Genomic DNA, 7,105 nt, shown 5'->3' with positions numbered 1-7,105 from the left:
AATAATGAGTACTAATTTTTTTAGACTCAATTAAAAATTTAATTACAAACTTAATTAGAAAAAATTTAATTTCACGAGAACGTTAAAAAAATTTTATTTCTGATAAAAATACACAAATTTTTGTTAAATTTCAGTTTTGAGTAGATATATTTAGAATTAATAAAATTTTTGATTCTTAAAAATAGTAATTTTTATAAAAGTGTCTGTTAATTCATTATTATTTTAATTGAAATGTGTTTTAATTGAACGCACTGTCTTGGCTGACCGCCCTCTTATAACCCTAAACTTTGGCGATCAGCTGAAATGGGTGATTGCCAAACGAAATCTATCGCCAACTGCTTGGATGCCCGCTTTTTGAACGTGATTGAAAATGGCGAAAATGTTTGAGCTGGACGTACTCGGAATGATTAAGCAATGAAACGAATTCGCTAGGTAAGTCATATTTTTAATTGTAAATTTACTATATTATCTCCAATGTTCTTTCGAATGCTAAGAGCTGCACCATTTGCTCAATTAATTCAAAATGCCTTCAAAATCAGTTATTTTGCATCTATAGTTTCCTGTCATATCATAAACAAAATTATTTTTCAAAGCCATTTTCTAGATTTGATTGAGCTGGATTTTATATTTTGTCATCATGAAAATTTTATTTACAGGTAATTCTTATTAATTAAAGATTTATAATATAAGTGTATGTTTTAAAAGCATTATATTTTAAAAAATCATGAGATTTTGTTAATATTAAGAGATCATACTAAATTTCCTGAAAATGCAAAGATTTAGAATTTAAATTACATAGTTTGTTTTCCTTTATGTGTAAAATTTATGTATTTTTGAAAATCATAAACCAAAAGAAAAAATTTTCATTTATCAAAGTTTTTCCATGTTTCCAGAAATCTTTAGTTAGATTGTCTAAAATTAGCAACGCAGTTTAGTAATGAAATTTCTTAAATTTAAATGATGAGTTGATTTACGTTTATTTCAGAGACATAATACAAAGAGATTTTTTTTCTAGAAAATATATTAATTAAATTTTATTTTGATAGGAAGCTTTTGTATTGAATTTTCTTCATAACAGGGGAGAGTTCTTAAATCATATTCAAAATAGTTTTGTTTCAATTTTATTATAAACTTATGTTAAAAAGAAATTCTAAATATGAATCTGTAAAGAAACAGAAAAATTCTTTAGATTGTCTAAACTATTATTTCTTTAGACAATCTATAAACCTATAAACTTATTATTCTTTTAGATTGTCTAAACTATTACATAAATTATGAGCATGCATACTATAATCAAGAAATTTTATTCTATATGTATCACATTTATGTGCAAAACAATTTGTACACATAATTTAATTTTTATTTCAAATGCATATAAAATTATTATATTTCTTTAGAATATAACTCATATTAACAAATTAATAACAATTTAAATTAACTTATTTAGATTTTAATTTGAAATTAAATTTTTCATTTACTACAAACTATTTATATTTTTTTCTATCTATAATTTTTATTTTCTCAAAATTCCAAGATTTTTTACAGTTAATGTTTAAGTCAAAAACTACTATGTAAACCAAACCTTGCTTATTTCTTCTGTACTTCTGTCCCCTTTACTCTTTTTACTAAGGGATTCCATGGTGACATATTTAACTGTTTTCTTAAATGTTTCACCTTATTGAGATATTGATGTTGTCGCAGATGAATGTATTAGCAAAGATGGCATTCATTAAAACTGACAGGGCAATATTCAGTCTGTGAAGAATGCATGACTAAGTTGCTAAAAAGAAAGTGTATGTATACATGACTTTATGTTTACTTATATATATGTTAACTAGATTCATGAAAACATTGTACTCTTGTCTTGACATTTAAGCCTGATCACCACAACTCAGCCCATTCAAACAAGAGAGAGTAGTCAAAGAACTGCATCAGACTTAGCACTTTGATGCTGTAAGGAAAAATATTCAGTAGAAAGTGTTTTTTTCCCTGATATTCTTCTTTGTACTACTTTACACAATGGAGAAAAATGTTTAGAGGCAATAGAATGTTACGAGTTAATTTAAGTACTAATTCTCACAACGGTTGTGGTTCTGCCCCTGAGGGACAGAGGGGAGATCGCTAAGAACATTGCCCCTGAATTATAAATACTCTTTCACTTTAAATATATTTGGTATATACAAAGTAACATTATACAAAACTAAGTAGAGAGATTACTGTAATAAAAATTTGTCTATTGCACAGAGATTCATCTAATTTTATTCTTTTTTTAGCTTAAATGACAGACAGATTAAGAGGAGCCAATACGAGTATTTCAGTTAGTATCAGTAGTTAGTACTATTGCTACTAGTATAATGTTTTTTATTTTGATTATTCAACTAATTGTATATTAACTGTGGCATTTTAAGTGTTTTAGTTTTTTTTTCTTCAACTATATTGTTGTAGTATTCTGTTTGCAAATTAAAATTTTAATAAAAGTCAAAATAAATATCTTTTAATGTTTATCAGTATTTGTCTTTAATCAAATGTAGGTTAAGAAAAAGTCAATGTTTTGCTGGTTATTATCTTCCTCTATTATTATTAAACAATAAATTTATTAATATATTTTTTATATTAATTATTTTAAAAATTATTTATTCTATTTGCTTTATCAATTTTAGAAATTTATTATTTTAGCATTCAATCTCTAAAAATGGTGAAAGATTTTAAAAGTATTTAAATCTTACCTCTTAATAAATGAATTATCATGCATAAGTATTCAACATGGTTGATTTTTACTTATAAAACTTTCAAAGTAATGTAAGGTCTCTTTTTTCTCCCTAAATGACATATGGGCTAAAGAAGAAAACAGAAAAAAAAGCAATGAAAAGTTTATAAACTTTTATTATTAAACCATATTTTTGTTAATATTGGTTTGATGCTGTGGTTATTTTTTAAAGATTTGTATTTTCCCCTTTAAGGTTAACATAGTTCTTGTATCAGAAAGTTAGTTGTTTATGTTATTTTTTTAAAAATTTCTTATTTCAGCCATCAGTCTGTTACTGTCTGATCGGAAAAACCAGAATTAAGTTTGCAAGTTGTGTGGTATAAGAGGCAGTCTAAAAGAAATATGAGGTTTGTTTTTTAATATTTGATTCTATTTAAATTTTACTTGCTGATTTAGTAGTATTAGCATAATTCATAACACAAATATTTATCATGTTTTCAAATAAACTACAGTTACATAGTTTGGGCATAGTTATTCAGTAGCACAGTTTATTACTAGCAGTTTAGATGTAGAAACCATTATTTATTTCTCTTGAAACCATTATTTATTTATTTCTTAAGTTATACTTTAACAATACAAAGTTGAAAAGAAGCCCCTTTTTTTCTCTTTTGAATAAAAGGCTAAATTAATAGTATGTTACACCCTAAACTTAAAGTTACCAATAAGAAGTTATCAACTTTCCTTGATTTAGCAAGTTGAAGCAAGCCAGTCATTGGCAATTTTTTTATTTTTTTTATTCTAAAAATAGAACTGAAAAATCAAGTATTTCTTTCCTCATCAATGAGCAAGAAAAGTATTTTTAGAATATAATTTTGCAAAAAAGAAATTAATTGCTTTTGTATTTTTCAGCTATTTTATTGCTTCAACTCTTTATTTATTCTGTTTTTTAAATTAAAAATCAACTGAGGATGCAGATTACAACAGTTTTGGCTATACCAATCATTTCAATTAATGTTATTATAATGCTTTTTTAAATTTGCTGTTGTGTTTTTGTCAGAGTGTTGTGTTTTGTAAAGTTTTGAAAAATTCTTGGAATTAATCATGGACTTGGTAATTTAAAATGTAGATTTTATTATATTGCTAGTTTTTGAAATTTGGATTACATGTGCTAAAGTTTTTATGCTTACATACTTCATTATTTGTTTGATGATGCAAGAATAACATTACTACTATAAATGATATTTTTAAATTAATATTAAAATTTTGAATAATATTAAGGGTTCATGAATCAATAATCGAAAAGAACAAGTTCTGTTGTATCACAATTTGTGCTTCATGTTTTGTTTATCCAGTTGCAATGCTTTTAGTTTTCTTCCAGGTTGTTATGATCATCAGTTATTGTGATGCATCCTTAAATGTAGAGAGAAGGCTCCTTCATCGACTGAATTTTCAACCATGCTGGCCTGAGAATTATTACGATTTCCAGGTCAGTGCTTGTTGAAATTCCAGTTTTGATCCGTCGTGTCCAGTTTTCTGTCAAATCAACATTAAGAAGGAAGTTATGATATTGAATAAGTATAAATTTTAATTTGTTTTAAAGATATATTTAATCTTGGTTTGTTTACGGAGTTAATATATTACGTTGTACTATATTTTATATTAACCTTATCTATTATTAATATTTATAGTTTTATATAAAGAAAATTCTATTAAAAATATATGTATATATAATTTATATGTATTTTAATATCTTACATAATTATTAATATGGTATCTCATCAAGTTTTGTTTCATTATTGTCGCATCATTATTTTTTACACATTTTTTGTGGTTAAAAGTCCAAATTATTTTTTGTTGTAGTGAGTAAAACAATTAATTGCAAGAAATATGAAGAATTTCAATGTACTTTTACTATGTCTTATTGCCTTTATTAAATTTTACATACATTAAAGTTTTAGATTTTGTGTTTACGTTTTTTATTATTTGTAAGATTCTACTTATTAAACATTTCTGTAAATGACATTTTTAAATCTAATATTATAGTTCAGAATAATATGGAGAGACTAGTATAGAATTTGAATAGTTGAGAAGAAGCACAAGTAAGTAGCAATTGTATCACAAATTGTAATTTGTGCGTCTTCGTGTTTTGCATATCTAGATTTGTTGCAAGTTGAGACTTTCTTTTCATCAACTAATCAGGTGTATCCTTTAAAAGCTCCTTCAGCATGTCTTTGTCTTAAATGGGAGTGATGAAATTGCTTGTTATGACCATAATTTGTCGGAATAGAAATACCTACTGGAATACATGCTGTCAAAGACTTGTGTTGATGCTGAGTAAGTATAAGTGTCACATTTCTTGCCTAAATAATTGTTAGTGTGACAATTTCACTTGCTAGTCATTTATTGTTGCTGCCTCTCTGCATAAATCTAAAATTGGTATGCACCTCCGACATATTTTATATTTGTAGATATTTTAATCTCTTACATTATAATTAATTAGGTATCTTTTTCATTGCATTATATCTATGTGGGGTAAAGCAATTTTTTGTGCTTCTAATTATTATATTGGATATAGTTACTTATAATAGTATGAAAATATGCATATTTGAATTAGTTACTTGTGTATATTGAATATTATTTGAAAGGAAATATGAATGACTAATAAGTTATACTTTAATAATACACGGTTGGGAAGAAATCAGTTTTTTTTTTCCTCTTTTGAAGGTTAAATTAGTATATTACACCCTAAATTTAAAGTTACCATTAATAAGTTACCAATTTTCTTTGTATAAATATCTTCAAATGGTATAAAAAATTGTTTTACATTTTATTATATTGCTACTTTTTAAAATTTAGATTACATGTGTTAAAGTTTTCTGTTTACATACTTCATTACTTGTTTAATGATGCTATGATTACATTACTACTATAAATAATACTTTTAAATTAATATTAAGAGCTCATTAATTTTAATAATTGAAAAAGCACAAGTTGTGTTTCATGTTTTGTATATGCAGTTGCAATGCTAATAGTTTTGTTCCAGGTTGTTATGATCATCAGTTAATGTGATGCATCCTTAAATGTAGAAAAAAAGGCTCTTTCATCCACTGAATTTTTAACTACTCTGACCTGAGAATTATCAGAATTGCCAGGTCAGTGCTTGTTGAAATTCCAGTTTTGATTCTTCAAAAATTCTGGGTACTCCAAATCAACATTATGAAGGAAGTGGAAATATTGATTTAGTATACATTTAAATTAGTTTTAAAGATATATTTAATAATGCATGGGTTATTTACAGAATTTATATATTATATAGTAGTATATTTTATATTGACTCTATATTAATTTGATTGAGTTAAGAAAATTGATTCAGGGTTATCTTTATAAATATAATGCTTTTAATTTTTTTTTTTTTACAGATTATTACAATTTTCAGGAATCTTTTCATGAGTGGAATTTTAGAACTTAAGTGACTTTTTTGTAAGCTGTACTGTGATCGTTTTCTTCTAATTAGAAGAATCTGTTTGCTTCACTATTTATAAAAATTTATGCTAGGCTGTAATTAAAGTGTAGAAAATTTAACAATTACTATGATTTTTCATGAACATTATCAATTAGCTCAATATCAATATTATCAGTATCAATATTTTAATATTAAATGCAAATGCATACTAACAATGTACCACAAATTATTTTATAAATAATATATGTGTGTGTGTGTGTGTATCTCTTTCCATAATGTCCTAAAATATTTATTAAAAAAATTTATCAGGGCCATGAAATTCAGCTAATTATGGAGCAAAAAACCAGGGTTGGGAATTTTTAACTTAATTTTTTCAGTGGTAAAATATTTTAGGCAATTAATTAAAGTTGTTTTATTAGACTATTTAAAAAGTATTTCATAAAAACGTTTTCTACCATTAATATTTTAATAAAAAGTAAGAAATTTCCCTTTTTCCTATACATTATGTTAACAAGTCTACTTACAAATATAAATGTATTGGAAGCATATGTATAGGAGTGAGTTATGCTGGCTCTTTGCTCCTCAGTTCTATACATAAAAATGCTGTTCTTCAGAATTATATAATGTCCTTTTTCCAGGGTAGGTATATAGTTCAATTACTTATAAATTAAAGATATCTTGTTTTATTTTTCTCTTGACATAATGAAAGTTTTAATATTAAAGAACATGGAAATTCTTATGAAACTTTTAGGCATAACACAATATACTTATAAATAATGCAGTATTGGATAAATGCATTTATTACTTTAAAAAACTTTTAAAAAAAATTAAAAAAATATCGAATCCCTGAAAGAACCGATTCAGGTTTTTTCAAGGAATGGGTTTTTCCAATTTCGTCTGATTTTGTCTTCATTTCTTTAAATTTTTGTAGTTTA

At 25.2% G+C, this 7,105-nt stretch overlaps 1 long non-coding RNA gene across 1 annotated transcript; it reads left to right on the top strand.

The window, feature by feature from the left end:
* Positions 1-244: 244 nt before the first annotated feature.
* LOC147810966 (uncharacterized) lies at positions 245-6,338 on the top strand. The gene is made up of 3 exons (XR_015433065.1): positions 245-432; positions 3,028-3,114; positions 6,127-6,338. It is a non-coding gene; the product is annotated as an uncharacterized LOC147810966 (long non-coding RNA).
* Positions 6,339-7,105: the final 767 nt, after the last annotated feature.

This window comes from Parasteatoda tepidariorum, chromosome 4, assembly GCF_982258835.1.
Source record: "Parasteatoda tepidariorum strain Cologne lab strain chromosome 4, Ptep-v5.0, whole genome shotgun sequence".
Classification (NCBI taxonomy): domain Eukaryota; kingdom Metazoa; phylum Arthropoda; class Arachnida; order Araneae; family Theridiidae; genus Parasteatoda; species Parasteatoda tepidariorum.
The sequence above is the reverse complement of the archived record's forward strand: the minus strand, read 5'-3'. Positions and strand labels throughout refer to the sequence as shown.